Here is a 16,457-nt window from a genome sequence, read left to right on the forward strand (position 1 = left end):
GTACCCGCCTGGTTACCTTCACTTCCCTTCCCTCATCTTGTTTTCCAAAACTTCTGGGCTTGCTCCAAATAAACAAGTGCTTGTCAATACCAGCTGAAGACCCCTCCACGTTACGTCTCTCTCAACTATGGCCCTACTTTGGACGTAGCTGCATGCCTGCTAGCTACCATTGCCTCCTGCAGGGAAGCTTCTGCAAATGTTCGAGATTCAGCCTGAGACACATTTAGCTCTGGGGACCAGCTGCAAAGCCCTTCAGGGTAGGGACACCACAAGTTTGGCCAAGTTTACAGGGAAGTGTATGCCTGGTAGCTACCCTTGCCTTCTCACCTCGGCATGCTTCTAGAAAATAGATTTGGCTTCCTTCAACAGAGATTTTTTCTTTGGGGATCCTAAACTCGGATTCCCCTGGGCTAGGTAACAGAATTTTGGCTATTTTGGACGTTGGTACATGCCCGGTAGCATACTTTGCCTCCACCACATTGACCACATTGTACTTAGTGAAAATTTTGCCTTACCTGCGTTAGTTCCGGAAAAGCAGTTTACCTGTCTGGTATTTGTTACCTGCCTGTGTCTGCATGTCCTGTAGCTCTCACGGATTACCTCAAATTGCACGGAGGTTCCCCACTTTTTTCTCCATTTGTTGAGGTCTGGTCCTGTTTGACCCTTAAGGCTCTTTCCAAGCATCTCATTGAGCCTTTCCTTTTGGCATTCTCTGAACACAGCTGAAACCTCGGCTTGCTGCCTCAAACTCCTCCAAGGCTGTTGCTCTAGTTCATTTTTGTCCATCGGTGTACGTTCCCAACCCTGCAACAATGGAATAGACAGTGTTTGTTTCCTTGTGTTTTCTTTGGGTGTTTCTTTGCATTACGACCTTTTCTTTCTTTGGTCTTTCCTTCAATCCTACCACTTTTGTTAGTTTGAATCCTCCACTTAGTTTTGTTGTTTCTTTGCTTTTTTCAGACATCAGCACCCCACCCCATTTTCCCTGTGCACTGCCTCCCTCATAGAATCCTACAATGCCTGGGGTTGGAAGGGACCTTAAAGACCATCCAGCTCGAGTCCACCTGCACTGGTGCCCCAGGACCCTGTTGGGAGCCGCACGTCTGGGCTGGGGCCAGCTCTGCCTTGGGGGTGACTGAGGCTGTGCCTGTCAGCCCTGCACTGGGACATGGCGGTTGCCTAGCACCACTCTGGGTCACAATATGCACTGCCCCTCACAGCACAGGGCTGCCATGTGGTCACGGTCCCTGTCCTTGGCTTCCCAAGGAGCTGCGTCCCCATGCTTGGTCCTGAGCGAGGTGCTGCATGTGCGAGTCCAGGAGTCCCCAAGTGCCACAGGGTGGACTTCTCTCTCTTTCCCCTGGAGCTGAACACTCTCTTTTGGTTCCACCATACCTGTGCCCCTGAGAAGCTCCGCAGCCAGGACGTCCATGGCCCAGCTCTCTCAAGCTCACGGCTGGGCTGTCCTGCCCCAGGGGGTCCTGACAGGTGCCTGGAGCACACTGGAAAAGTTGGGCCTACATGCCTTAGTTCTGAACAAAAGCAGCATACCCAGGCTGTGACAAACCCTCTCTGGGCATCAGAACAGAATCTTGAAGTCTGCGGTGCCCAAAGTGAAACCTTTTTCTTCACTCCTTATAAAATAAACATTAAAGTTAACTCTTAAGGAGATAATGAGATTAAGGAAGTACATGCTAAACATAGAAGACTATAATTCGCAAATTTTTGCCCAAAATATGCTCATTGTCATCCCAGGGTGGGACAGATAAGCTTAGGATATAAAAGTGTTAGGAGGTAGTGGTAAAAAAGTTAATGACAGCAAAACCCTAGAGTGAGGAAAAAAGGGAGAGCTGGGGAGTTGGGGGGGAGAAGAAAAATTGAAAACCTACAAGAGGCAGTCGATGTTCTGTGCTCCTTCTCCACCAAGACAGGGACACCTCCTTGGTAAGCTCTGCACCTTCACCTTCACTTTGGTGAGGAATACCTGCGATAGCATTTATACGTTAAATAAACATATTAACTGCCTATTGGGTTAGGGGCATAGATTCATTTTAGCTGCCTATCGGGTCAGTGGAATAGACCCACAAGAAAGAGGACAATCCCTTCTCATGAAGACCTCAGGGTTCTCCCATTTGGCTGCATCTGTTCAAAAACCAGCCTGCATACAAGCGATGCAGGAGAAGGATCTCACGGACATCCACAAAGCTAGCCCTGATTGATCTGGCAAGGTTAACTGCCCCTTAGCTGTAGCCTCCCAGACAGCATAAAGACACATGTAGCTAGTCTCCAAGACCACATACAAACTGCCTGTGCTATCAATGCTGCCCTGGATGCCACACAGCTGGCAGATCTGGTTTGCCAAAACCTTGTGGCTACCTCCACATACAGATTTACTTTGGGATCCTGCCCTCAGATCGCTTCAGGCTAGGTACCTGACAACTTTGCCCAATTTGGGACCGAGGTACCTGCCTGGGTACCTTCACTTCCCTTCGCTCATCTTGTTTTCCAAAACCTCTGGGCTAGCTCCAAATAAGCAAGTGCTTGTCAATACCAGCTGAAGACCCCTCCACGTTACGTCTCTCTCAACTTTGGCCCTACTTTGGACGTAGCTGCATGCCTGCTAGCAACCATCGCTTCCTCCACAAAAGCTTCTCAAAATGTATGGGATTCTGCCTGAGACACATTTAGCTCTGGGTACCAGCTGCAAAGCCCTTCAGGGTAGGGACACCACAAGTTTGGCCAAGTTTATGCATAACTGTATGCCTGGTAGCTACCCTTGCCTTCTCACCTTGCCATGCTTCTAGAAAAAAGATTTGGCTTCCTCCAACAGAGATTTTTTCTTTGGGGATCCTAAACTCGGATTCCCCTGGGCTAGGTAACAGAGAATTTGGGCTAGTTTGGACGTTGGTACATGCCCGCTAGCTACCTTTGCCTCCGCCACATTGTAGTTTTGAAAAAGTTTCGTCTCCCTGCAGCAGTTCTTGATAAAAGTACCGTACCCGTCTAGGGTAGCTACAGGAATTTTGGCCAAATTGGGAATTATGCGCATGCCCAGTAGCTACCCGTTCCTCCTCCCAGGCATACCTTCTGAAATGTTTTGGGCCTCTTCCAGAGAGAGAGGGACTTGTGGATTCGGTCCACAGAACCCTTCAGGCTAGGTGCCCGAGAACTTGGGCCAATTTTCGATGGAGGTGCATCCCAAGAGGCTTCTCTTGCCTCTGCCTGATCTGGTTTGCCAAAACCTTGTGGCTACCTCCACATACAGATTTACTTTGGGATCCTGTCCTCAGATCGCTTCAGGCTAGGTACCTGACAACTTTGCCCAATTTCCAACGGAGATACCTGCCTGGGTACCTTCACTTCCCTTCCCTCATCTTGTTTTCCAAAACTTCTGGGCTAGCTCCAAATACACAACTGCTTGTCAATACCAGCTGAAGACCCCTCCACGTTACGTCTCTCTCAACTTTGGCCCTACTTTGGACGTAGCTGCATGCCTGCTAGCTACCTCTGCTTCCTCCACAAAAGTTTCTCAAAATGTATGCGATTCTGCCTGAGACACATTTAGCTCTGGGGACCAGCTGCAAAGCCCTTCAGGGTAGGGACACCACAAGTTTGGCCAAGTTTATGCATAACTGTATGCCTGGTAGCTACCCTTCCCTTCTCACCTCGGCATGCTTCTAGAAAAAAGATTTAGATTCCTCCAACAGAGATTTTTTCTTTGGGGATCCTAAACTCGGATTCCCCTGGGCTAGGTAACACAGAATTTGGGCTACTTTGGAGGTTGGTACATGCCCGGTAGCATACTTTGCCTCCGCCAGATTGTACTTAGGAAAACGTTTCACCTCCATGCGGCTGTTCTGGACGAAAGCAGCGTACCCGTCAGGGGTAGCTACCGGAATTTTGGCCAAATTGGGAATTATCTGCATGCCCAGTAGCTACCCGTTCCTCCTCCCAGGCATACTTTCTGAAATGTTTTGGCCTCTTCCAGAGAGAGAGGGACTTGTGGATTCGGTCCGCAGAACCCTTCAGGCTAGGTACCAGAGAACTTGGGCCAATTTTCGACGGAGGTGCATGCCAAGAGGCTTCACTTGCCTCTGCCTGATCTGGTTTGCCAAAACCTTGTGGCTACCTCCACATACAGATTTACTTTGGGATCCTGCCCTCAGATCGCTTCAGGCTAGGTACCTGACAACTTTGCCCAATTTCCGACGGAAGTACCTGCCTGGGTACCTTCACTTCCCTTCCCTCATCTTGTTTTCCAAAACTTCTGGGCTAGCTCCAAATAAACAACTGCTTGTCAATACCAGCTGAAGACCCCTCCACGTTACGTCTCTCTCAACTTTGGTCCTACTTTGGACGTAGCTGCATGCCTCCTAGCAACCATCGCTTCCTCCACAAAAGTTTCTCAAAATGTATGGGATTCTGCCTGAGACACATTTAGCTCTGGGTACCAGCTGCAAAGCCCTTCAGGGTAGGGACACCACAAGTTTGGCCAAGTTTATGCATAACTGTATGCCTGGTAGCTACCCTTGCCTTCTCACCTCGGCATGCTTCTAGAAAAAAGATTTGGCTTCCTCCAACAGAGATTTTTTCTTTGGGGATCCTAAACTCGGATTCCCCTGGGCTTGGTAACAGAGAATTTGGGCTACTTTGGAGGTTGGTACATGCCCGGTAGAATACTTTGCCTCCGCCAGATTGTACTTAGGAAAACGTTTCACCTCCATGCGGCTGTTCTGGACAAAAGCAGCGTACCCGTCAGAGGTAGCTACAGGAATTTTGGCCAAATTGGGAATTATGTGCATGCCCAGTAGCTACCCGTTCCTCCTCCCAGGCATACTTTCTGAAATGTTTTGGCCTCTTCCAGAGAGAGAGGGACTTGTGAGTTTGGTCCGCAGAACCGTTCAGGATAGGTACCCAAGAACTTGGGCCAATTTTCGACGGAGGTGCATGCCAAGAGGCTTCTCTTGCCTCCCGCTTACTTGGTTACCAAAACCTTGTGGCTACCTCCACATACAGATTTACTTTGGGATCCTGCCCTCAGATCGCTTCAGGCTAGGTACCTGACAACTTTGCCCAATTTCCGACGGAGGTACCTGCCTGGGTACCTTCACTTCCCTTCCCTCATCTTGTTTTCCAAAACTTCTGGGCTAGCTCCAAATACACAAATGCTTGTCAATACCAGCTGAAGACCCCTCCACGTTAGGTCTCTCTCAACTTTGGCCCTACTTTGGACGTAGCTGCATGCCTCCTAGCAACCATCGCTTCCTCCACAAAAGCTTCTCAAAATGTTTGGGATTATTCCTGGGAGACATTTACCTCTGGGTACCAGCTGCAAAGCCCTTCAGGGTAGGGACACCACAAGTTTGGCCAAGTTTATGCATAACTGTATGCCTCGTAGCTACCCTTGCCTTCTCACCTCGGCATGCTTCTGCAAAAGATTTGGCTTCCTCCAACAGAGATTTTTTCTTTGGGGATCCTAAACTCGGATTCCCCTGGGCTAGGTAACAGAGAATTTGGGCTACTTTGGAGGTTGGTACATGCCCGGTAGCATACTTTGCCTCTGCCAGATTGTACTTAGGAAAACGTTTCGCCTCCCTGCGGCTGTTCTGGACAAAAGCAGCGTACCCGTCTGGGGTAGCTACCTGAATTTTGGCCAAATTGGGAATTATGTGCATGCCCAGTAGCTACCCGTTCCTCCTCCCAGGCATACTTTCTGAAATGTTTTGGCCTCTTCCAGAGAGAGAGGGACTTGTGGATTCGGTCCACAGAACCCTTCAGGCTAGGTACCTGAGAACTTTGCCCAATTTCCGACCGAGGTACCCGCCTGGTTACCTTCACTTCCCTTCCCTCATCTTGTTTTCCAAAACTTCTGGGCTAGCTCCAAATACACAACTGCTTGTCAATACCAGCTGAAGACCCCTCCACGTTACGTCTCTCTCAACTTTGGTCCTACTTTGGACGTAGCTGCATGCCTGCTAGCTACCTCTGCTTCCTCCTGAGAAAAGGTTCTCAAAATGTATGGGATTCTGCCTGAGACACATTTAGCTCAGGGTACCAGCTGCAAAGCCCTTCAGGGTAGGGACACCACAAGTTTGGCCAAGTTTATGCATAACTGTATGCCTGGTAGCTACCCTTCCCTTCTCACCTCGGCATGCTTCTAGAAAAAAGATTTGGCTTCCTCCAACAGAGATTTTTTCTTTGGGGATCCTAAACTCGGATTCCCCTGGGCTAGGTAACACAGAATTTGGGCTACTTTGGAGGTTGGTACATGCCCGGTAGCATACTTTGCCTCCGCCAGATTGTACTTAGGAAAACGTTTCACCTCCATGCGGCTGTTCTGGACAAAAGCAGCGTACCCGTCAGGGGTAGCTACAGGAATTTTGGCCAAATTGGGAATTATCTGCATGCCCAGTAGCTACCCGTTCCTCCTCCCAGGCATACTTTCTGAAATGTTTTGGCCTCTTCCAGAGAGAGAGGGACTTGTGGATTCTCACCGCAGAACCCTTCTGGATAGGTACCCGAGAACTTTGCCCAATTTTCGACGGAGGTGCATGACAAGAGGCTTCTCTTGCCTCTGCCTGATCTGGTTTGCCAAAACCTTGTGGCTACCTCCACATACAGATTTACTTTGGGATCCTGCCCTCAGATCGCTTCAGGCTAGGTACCTGACAACTTTGCCCAATTTCCGACGGAGGTACCTGCCTGGGTACCTTCACTTCCCTTCCCTCATCTTGTTTTCCAAAACTTCTGGGCTAGCTCCAAATACACAACTGCTTGTCAATACCAGCTGAAGACCCCTCCACGTTACGTCTCTCTCAACTTTGGCCCTACTTTGGACGTAGCTGCATGCCTGCTAGCTACCTCTGCTTCCTCCACAAAAGTTTCTCAAAATGTATGCGATTCTGCCTGAGACACATTTAGCTCTGGGGACCAGCTGCAAAGCCCTTCAGGGTAGGGACACCACAAGTTTGGCCAACTTTATGCATAACTGTATGCCTGGTAGCTACCCTTGCCTTCTCACCTCGGCATGCTTCTAGAAAAAAGATTTGGCTTCCTCCAACAGAGATTTTTTCTTTGGGGATCCTAAACTCGGATAATCCCCTGGGCTAGGTAACAGAGAATTTGGGCTACTTTGGAGGTTGGTACATGCCCAGTAGAATACTTTGCCTCCGCCACATTGTACTTAGGAAAACGTTTCGCCTCCCTGCGGCAGTTCTAGACAAAAGCAGCGTACCCGTCAGGGGTAGCTACCGGAATTTTGGCCAAATTGGGAATTATCTGCATGCCCAGTAGCTACCCGTTCCTCCTCCCAGGCATACTTTCTGAAATGTTTTGGCCTCTTCCAGAGAGAGAGGGACTTGTGGATTCGGTCCGCAGAACCCTTCAGGCTAGGTACCAGAGAACTTGGGCCAATTTTCGACGGAGGTGCATGCCAAGAGGCTTCACTTACCTCTGCCTGATCTGGTTTGCCAAAACCTTGTGGCTACCTCCACATACAGATTTACTTTGGGATCCTGCCCTCAGATCGCTTCAGGCTAGGTACCTGACAACTTTGCCCAATTTCCGACGGAAGTACCTGCCTGGGTACCTTCACTTCCCTTCCCTCATCTTGTTTTCCAAAACTTCTGGGCTAGCTCCAAATAAACAACTGCTTGTCAATACCAGCTGAAGACCCCTCCACGTTACGTCTCTCTCAACTTTGGTCCTACTTTGGACGTAGCTGCATGCCTGCTAGCTACCTCTGCTTCCTCCTGAGAAAAGGTTCTCAAAATGTATGGGATTCTGCCTGAGACACATTTAGCTCTGGGTACCAGCTGCAAAGCCCTTCAGGGTAGGGACACCACAAGTTTGGCCAAGTTTATGCATAACTGTATGCCTGGTAGCTACCCTTGCCTTCTCACCTCGGCATGCTTCTGCAAAAAAGATTTGGCTTCCTCCAACAGAGATTTTTTCTTTGGGGATCCTAAACTCGGATTCCCCTGGGCTTGGTAACAGAGAATTTGGGCTACTTTGGAGGTTGGTACATGCCCGGTAGAATACTTTGCCTCCGCCAGATTGTACTTAGGAAAACGTTTCACCTCCATGCGGCTGTTCTGGACAAAAGCAGCGTACCCGTCAGGGGTAGCTACAGGAATTTTGGCCAAATTGGGAATTATGTGCATGCCCAGTAGCTACCCGTTCCTCCTCCCAGGCATACTTTCTGAAATGTTTTGGCCTCTTCCAGAGAGAGAGGGACTTGTGAGTTTGGTCCACAGAACCGTTCAGGATAGGTACCCAAGAACTTGGGCCAATTTTCGACGGAGGTGCATGCCAAGAGGCTTCTCTTGCCTCCCGCTTATCTTGGTTGCCAAAACTTTGTGGCTACCTCCACATACAGATTTACTTTGGGATCCTGCCCTCAGATCGCTTCAGGCTAGGTACCTGACAACTTTGCCCAATTTCCGACGCAGGTACCTGCCTGGGTACCTTCACTTCCCTTCGCTCATCTTGTTTTCCAAAACTTCTGGGCTAGCTCCAAATAAACAAGTGCTTGTCAATACCAGCTGAAGACCCCTCCACGTTACGTCTCTCTCAACTTTGGCCCTACTTTGGACGTAGCTGCATGCCTGCTAGCAACCATCGCTTCCTCCACAAAAGCTTCTCAAAATGTATGGGATTCTGCCTGAGACACATTTAGCTCTGGGTACCAGCTGCAAAGCCCTTCAGGGTAGGGACACCACAAGTTTGGCCAACTTTATGCATAACTGTATGCCTGGTAGCTACCCTTGCCTTCTCACCTTGCCATGCTTCTAGAAAAAAGATTTGGCTTCCTCCAACAGAGATTTTTTCTTTGGGGATCCTAAACTCGGATTCCCCTGGGCTAGGTAACAGAGAATTTGGGCTAGTTTGGACGTTGGTACATGCCCGCTAGCTACCTTTGCCTCCGCCACATTGTACTTTTGAAAAAGTTTCGTCTCCCTGCAGCAGTTCTTGATAAAAGTACCGTACCCGTCTAGGGTAGCTACAGGAATTTTGGCCAAATTGGGAATTATGCGCATGCCCAGTAGCTACCCGTTCCTCCTCCCAGGCATACCTTCTGAAATGTTTTGGGCCTCTTCCAGAGAGAGAGGGACTTGTGGATTCGTTCCGCAGAACCCTTCAGGCTAGGTACCCGAGAACTTGGGCCAATTTTCGATGGAGGTGCATGCCAAGAGGCTTCTCTTGCCTCTGCCTGATCTGGTTTGCCAAAACCTTGTGGCTACCTCCACATACAGATTTACTTTGGGATCCTGCCCTCAGATCGCTTCAGGCTAGGTACCTGACAACTTTGCCCAATTTCCGACGGAGATACCTGCCTGGGTACCTTCACTTCCCTTCCCTCATCTTGTTTTCCAAAACTTCTGGGCTAGCTCCAAATAAACAACTGCTTGTCAATACCAGCTGAAGACCCCTCCACGTTACGTCTCTCTCAACTTTGGCCCTACTTTGGACGTAGCTGCATGCCTGCTAGCAACCATCGCTTCCTCCACAAAAGTTTCTCAAAATGTATGGGATTCTGCCTGAGACACATTTACCTCTGGGTACCAGCTGCAAAACCCTTCAGGGTAGGGACACCACAAGTTTGGCCAACTTTATGCATAACTGTATGCCTGGTAGCTACCCTTGCCTTCTCACCTCGGCATGCTTCTAGAAAAAAGATTTGGCTTCCTCCAACAGAGATTTTTTCTTTGGGGATCCTAAACTCGGATTCCCCTGGGCTTGGTAACACAGAATTTGGGCTACTTTGGAGGTTGGTACATGCCCGGTAGAATACTTTGCCTCCGCCAGATTGTACTTAAGAAAACGTTTCACCTCCATGCGGCTGTTGTGGACAAAAGCAGCGTACCCGTCAGGGGTAGCTACAGGAATTTTGGCCAAATTGGGAATTATGTGCATGCCCAGTAGCTACCCGTTCCTCCTCCCAGGCATACTTTCTGAAATGTTTTGGCCTCTTCCAGAGAGAGAGGGACTTGTGAGTTTGGTCCGCAGAACCGTTCAGGATAGGTACCCAAGAACTTGGGCCAATTTTCGACGGAGGTACATGCCAAGAGGCTTCTCTTGCCTCCCGCTTATCTTGGTTACCAAAACCTTGTGGCTACCTCCACATACAGATTTACTTTGGGATCCTGCCCTCAGATCGCTTCAGGCTAGGTACCTGACAACTTTGCCCAATTTCCGACGGAGGTACCTGCCTGGGTACCTTCACTTCCCTTCCCTCATCTTGTTTTCCAAAACTTCTGGGCTAGCTCCAAATACACAAATGCTTGTCAATACCAGCTGAAGACCCCTCCACGTTACGTCTCTCTCAACTTTGGCCCTACTTTGGACGTAGCTGCATGCCTGCTAGCAACCATCGCTTCCTCCACAAAAGCTTCTCAAAATGTATGGGATTCTGCCTGAGACACATTTAGCTCTGGGTACCAGCTGCAAAGCCCTTCAGGGTAGGGACACCACAAGTTTGGCCAAGTTTATGCATAACTGTATGCCTGGTAGCTACCCTTGCCTTCTCACCTTGGCATGCTTCTAGAAAAAAGATTTGGCTTCCTCCAACAGAGATTTTTTCTTTGGGGATCCTAAACTCGGATTCCCCTGGGCTAGGTAACAGAGAATTTGGGCTAGTTTGGACGTTGGTACATGCCCGCTAGTTACCTTTGCCTCCGCCACATTGTACTTTTGAAAAAGTTTCGTCTCCCTGCAGCAGTTCTTGATAAAAGTACCGTACCCGTCTAGGGTAGCTACAGGAATTTTGGCCAAATTGGGAATTATGCGCATGCCCAGTAGCTACCCGTTCCTCCTCCCAGGCATACCTTCTGAAATGTTTTGGGCCTCTTCCAGAGAGAGAGGGACTTGTGGATTCGGTCCACAGAACCCTTCAGGCTAGGTGCCCGAGAACTTGGGCCAATTTTCGATGGAGGTGCATCCCAAGAGGCTTCTCTTGCCTCTGCCTGATCTGGTTTGCCAAAACCTTGTGGCTACCTCCACATACAGATTTACTTTGGGATCCTGTCCTCAGATCGCTTCAGGCTAGGTACCTGACAACTTTGCCCAAATTCCAACGGAGATACCTGCCTGGGTACCTTCACTTCCCTTCCCTCATCTTGTTTTCCAAAACTTCTGGGCTAGCTCCAAATACACAACTGCTTGTCAATACCAGCTGAAGACCCCTCCACGTTACGTCTCTCTCAACTTTGGCCCTACTTTGGACGTAGCTGCATGCCTGCTAGCTACCTCTGCTTCCTCCACAAAAGTTTCTCAAAATGTATGCGATTCTGCCTGAGACACATTTAGCTCTGGGGACCAGCTGCAAAGCCCTTCAGGGTAGGGACACCACAAGTTTGGCCAACTTTATGCATAACTGTATGCCTGGTAGCTACCCTTGCCTTCTCACCTCGGCATGCTTCTAGAAAAAAGATTTAGATTCCTCCAACAGAGATTTTTTCTTTGGGGATCCTAAACTCGGATTCCCCTGGGCTAGGTAACACAGAATTTGGGCTACTTTGGAGGTTGGTACATGCCCGGTAGCATACTTTGCCTCCGCCAGATTGTACTTAGGAAAACGTTTCACCTCCATGCGGCTGTTCTGGACGAAAGCAGCGTACCCGTCAGGGGTAGCTACCTGAATTTTGGCCAAATTGGGAATTATCTGCATGCCCAGTAGCTACCCGTTCCTCCTCCCAGGCATACTTTCTGAAATGTTTTGGCCTCTTCCAGAGAGAGAGGGACTTGTGGATTCGGTCCGCAGAACCCTTCAGGCTAGGTACCAGAGAACTTGGGCCAATTTTCGACGGAGGTGCATGCCAAGAGGCTTCACTTGCCTCTGCCTGATCTGGTTTGCCAAAACCTTGTGGCTACCTCCACATACAGATTTACTTTGGGATCCTGCCCTCAGATCGCTTCAGGCTAGGTACCTGACAACTTTGCCCAATTTCCGACGGAAGTACCTGCCTGGGTACCTTCACTTCCCTTCCCTCATCTTGTTTTCCAAAACTTCTGGGCTAGCTCCAAATAAACAACTGCTTGTCAATACCAGCTGAAGACCCCTCCACGTTACGTCTCTCTCAACTTTGGTCCTACTTTGGACGTAGCTGCATGCCTGCTAGCAACCATCGCTTCCTCCACAAAAGTTTCTCAAAATGTATGGGATTCTGCCTGAGACACATTTAGCTCTGGGTACCAGCTGCAAAACCCTTCAGGGTAGGGACACCACAAGTTTGGCCAAGTTTATGCATAACTGTATGCCTGGTAGCTACCCTTGCCTTCTCACCTTGCCATGCTTCTAGAAAAAAGATTTGGCTTCCTCCAACAGAGATTTTTTCTTTGGGGATCCTAAACTCGGATTCCCCTGGGCTTGGTAACAGAGAATTTGGGCTACTTTGGAGGTTGGTACATGCCCGGTAGAATACTTTGCCTCCGCCAGATTGTACTTAGGAAAACGTTTCACCTCCATGCGGCTGTTCTGGACAAAAGCAGCGTACCCGTCAGGGGTAGCTACAGGAATTTTGGCCAAATTGGGAATTATCTGCATGCCCAGTAGCTACCCGTTCCTCCTCCCAGGCATACTTTCTGAAATGTTTTGGCCTCTTCCAGAGAGAGAGGGACTTGTGAGTTTGGTCCGCAGAACCCTTTAGGATAGGTACCCAAGAACTTGGGCCAATTTTCGACGGAGGTGCATGCCAAGAGGCTTCTCTTGCCTCCCGCTTATCTTGGTTACCAAAACCTTGTGGCTACCTCCACATACAGATTTACTTTGGGATCCTGCCCTCAGATCGCTTCAGGCTAGGTACCTGACAACTTTGCCCAATTTCCGACGGAGGTACCTGCCTGGGTACCTTCACTTCCCTTCCCTCATCTTGTTTTCCAAAACTTCTGGGCTAGCTCCAAATACACAAATGCTTGTCAATACCAGCTGAAGACCCCTCCACGTTACGTCTCTCTCAACTTTGGCCCTACTTTGGACGTAGCTGCATGCCTCCTAGCAACCATCGCTTCCTCCACAAAAGCTTCTCAAAATGTTTGGGATTATTCCTGGGAGACATTTACCTCTGGGTACCAGCTGCAAAGCCCTTCAGGGTAGGGACACCACAAGTTTGGCCAACTTTATGCATAACTGTATGCCTCGTAGCTACCCTTGCCTTCTCACCTCGGCATGCTTCTGCAAAAGATTTGGCTTTCTCCAACAGAGATTTTTTCTTTGGGGATCCTAAACTCGGATTCCCCTGGGCTAGGTAACACAGAATTTGGGCTACTTTGGAGGTTGGTACATGCCCGGTAGCATACTTTGCCTCCGCCAGATTGTACTTAGGAAAACGTTTCACCTCCATGCGGCTGTTCTGGACGAAAGCAGCGTACCCGTCAGGGGTAGCTACAGGAATTTTGGCCAAATTGGGAATTATCTGCATGCCCAGTAGCTACCCGTTCCTCCTCCCAGGCATACTTTCTGAAATGTTTTGGCCTCTTCCAGAGAGAGAGGGACTTGTGGATTCGGTCCGCAGAACCCTTCAGGCTAGGTACCAGAGAACTTGGGCCAATTTTCGACGGAGGTGCATGCCAAGAGGCTTCACTTGCCTCTGCCTGATCTGGTTTGCCAAAACCTTGTGGCTACCTCCACATACAGATTTACTTTGGGATCCTGCCCTCAGATCGCTTCAGGCTAGGTACCTGACAACTTTGCCCAATTTCCGACGGAAGTACCTGCCTGGGTACCTTCACTTCCCTTCCCTCATCTTGTTTTCCAAAACTTCTGGGCTAGCTCCAAATAAACAACTGCTTGTCAATACCAGCTGAAGACCCCTCCACGTTACGTCTCTCTCAACTTTGGTCCTACTTTGGACGTAGCTGCATGCCTCCTAGCAACCATCGCTTCCTCCACAAAAGCTTCTCAAAATGTTTGGGATTATTCCTGGGAGACATTTACCTCTGGGTACCAGCTGCAAAGCCCTTCAGGGTAGGGACACCACAAGTTTGGCCAACTTTATGCATAACTGTATGCCTCGTAGCTACCCTTGCCTTCTCACCTCGGCATGCTTCTGCAAAATATTTGGCTTTCTCCAACAGAGATTTTTTCTTTGGGGATCCTAAACTCGGATTCCCCTGGGCTAGGTAACAGAGAATTTGGGCTACTTTGGAGGTTGGTACATGCCCGGTAGCATACTTTGCCTCTGCCAGATTGTACTTAGGAAAACGTTTCGCCTCCCTGCGGCTGTTCTGGACAAAAGCAGCGTACCCGTCTGGGGTAGCTACCTGAATTTTGGCCAAATTGGGAATTATGTGCATGCCCAGTAGCTACCCGTTCCTCCTCCCAGGCATACTTTCTGAAATGTTTTGGCCTCTTCCAGAGAGAGAGGGACTTGTGAATTCGGTCCACAGAACCCTTCAGGCTAGGTACCTGAGAACTTTGCCCAATTTCCGACCGAGGTACCCGCCTGGTTACCTTCACTTCCCTTCCCTCATCTTGTTTTCCAAAACTTCTGGGCTTGCTCCAAATAAACAAGTGCTTGTCAATACCAGCTGAAGACCCCTCCACGTTACGTCTCTCTCAACTATGGCCCTACTTTGGACGTAGCTGCATGCCTGCTAGCTACCATTGCCTCCTGCAGGGAAGCTTCTGCAAATGTTCGAGATTCAGCCTGAGACACATTTAGCTCTGGGGACCAGCTGCAAAGCCCTTCAGGGTAGGGACACCACAAGTTTGGCCAAGTTTACAGGGAAGTGTATGCCTGGTAGCTACCCTTGCCTTCTCACCTCGGCATGCTTCTAGAAAAAAGATTTGGCTTCCTCCAACAGATATTTTGTCTTTGGGGATCCTAAACTCGGATTCCCCTGGGCTAGGTAACAGAGAATTCTGGCTACTTTGGAGGTTGGTACATGCCCGGTAGCATACTTTGCCTCCACCACATTGACCACATTGTACTTAGTGAAAATTTTGCCTTACCTGCGTTAGTTCCGGAAAAGCAGTTTACCTGTCTGGTATTTGTTACCTGCCTGTGTCTGCATGTCCTGTAGCTCTCACGGATTACCTCAAATTGCACGGAGGTTCCCCACTTTTTTCTCCATTTGCTGAGGTCTGGTCCTGTTTGACCCTTAAGGCTCTTTCCAAGCATCTCTTTGAGCCTTTCCTTTTGGCATTCTCTGAACACAGCTGAAACCTCGGCTTGCTGCCTCAAACTCCTCCAAGGCTGTTGCTCTAGTTCATTTTTGTCCATCGGTGTACGTTCCCAACCCTGCAACAATGGAATAGACAGTGTTTGTTTCCTTTTGTTTTCTTTGGGTGTTTCTTTGCATTACGACCTTTTCTTTCTTTGGTCTTTCCTTCAATCCTACCACTTTTGTTAGTTTGAATCTCCTCTTAGTTTTGTTGTTTCTTTGCTTTTTTCAGACATCAGCACCCCACCCCATTTTCCCTGTGCACTGCCTCCCTCATAGAATCCTACAATGCCTGGGGTTGGAAGGGACCTTAAAGACCATCCAGCTCGAGCCCACCTGCACTGGTGCCCCAGGACCCTGTTGGGAGCCGCACGTCTGGGCTGGGGCCAGCTCTGCCTTGGGGGTGACTGAGGCTGTGCCTGTCAGCCCTGCACTGGGACATGGCGGTTGCCTAGCACCACTCCGGGTCACAATATGCACTGCCCCTCACAGCACAGGGCTGCCATGTGGTCACGGTCCCTGTCCTTGGCTTCCCAAGGAGCTGCGTCCCCATGCTTGGTCCTGAGCGAGGTGCTGCATGTGCGAGTCCAGGAGTCCCCAAGTGCCACAGGGTGGACTTCTCTCTCTTTCCCCTGGAGCTGAACACTCTCTTTTGGTTCCACCATACCTGTGCCCCTGAGAAGCTCCGCAGCCAGGACGTCCATGGCCCAGCTCTCTCAAGCTCACGGCTGGGCTGTCCTGCCCCAGGGGGTCCTGACAGGTGCCTGGAGCACACTGGAAAAGTTGGGCCTACATGCCTTAGTTCTGAACAAAAGCAGCATACCCAGGCTGTGACAAACCCTCTTTGGGCATCAGAACAGAATCTTGAAGTCTGCGGTGCCCAAAGTGAAACCTTTTTCTTCACTCCTTATAAAATAAACATTAAAGTTAACTCTTAAGGAGATAATGAGATTAAGGAAGTACATGCTAAACACAGAAGACTATAATTCGCAACTTTTTGCCCAAAATATGCTCATTGTCATCCCAGGGTGGGACAGATAAGCTTAGGATATAAAAGTGTTAGGAGGTAGTGGTAAAGAAGTTAATGACAGCAAAACCCTAGAGTGAGGAAAAATGGGAGAGCTGGGGAGTTGGGGGGGAGAAGAAAAATTGAAAACCTACAAGAGGCAGTCGATGTTCTGTGCTCCTTCTCCACCAAGACAGGGACACCTCCTTGGTAAGCTCTGCACCTTCACCTTCACTTTGGTGAGGAATACCTGCGATAGCATTTATACGTTAAATAAACATATTAACTG

At 49.4% G+C, this 16,457-nt stretch overlaps 1 long non-coding RNA gene across 1 annotated transcript; it reads right to left on the bottom strand.

Annotated features, from left to right (window-relative positions):
* Positions 1 to 2,764: 2,764 nt before the first annotated feature.
* LOC136786551 (uncharacterized) lies at positions 2,765 to 15,162 on the bottom strand. The gene is made up of 2 exons (XR_010825526.1): positions 8,130 to 15,162; positions 2,765 to 5,642 (listed from the first exon to the last, which is right to left on the bottom strand). It is a non-coding gene; the product is annotated as an uncharacterized lncRNA (long non-coding RNA).
* Positions 15,163 to 16,457: the final 1,295 nt, after the last annotated feature.

Source organism: Anser cygnoides, chromosome 17 (genome assembly GCF_040182565.1).
Source record: "Anser cygnoides isolate HZ-2024a breed goose chromosome 17, Taihu_goose_T2T_genome, whole genome shotgun sequence".
NCBI classification, from domain to species: Eukaryota; Metazoa; Chordata; class Aves; order Anseriformes; family Anatidae; genus Anser; species Anser cygnoides.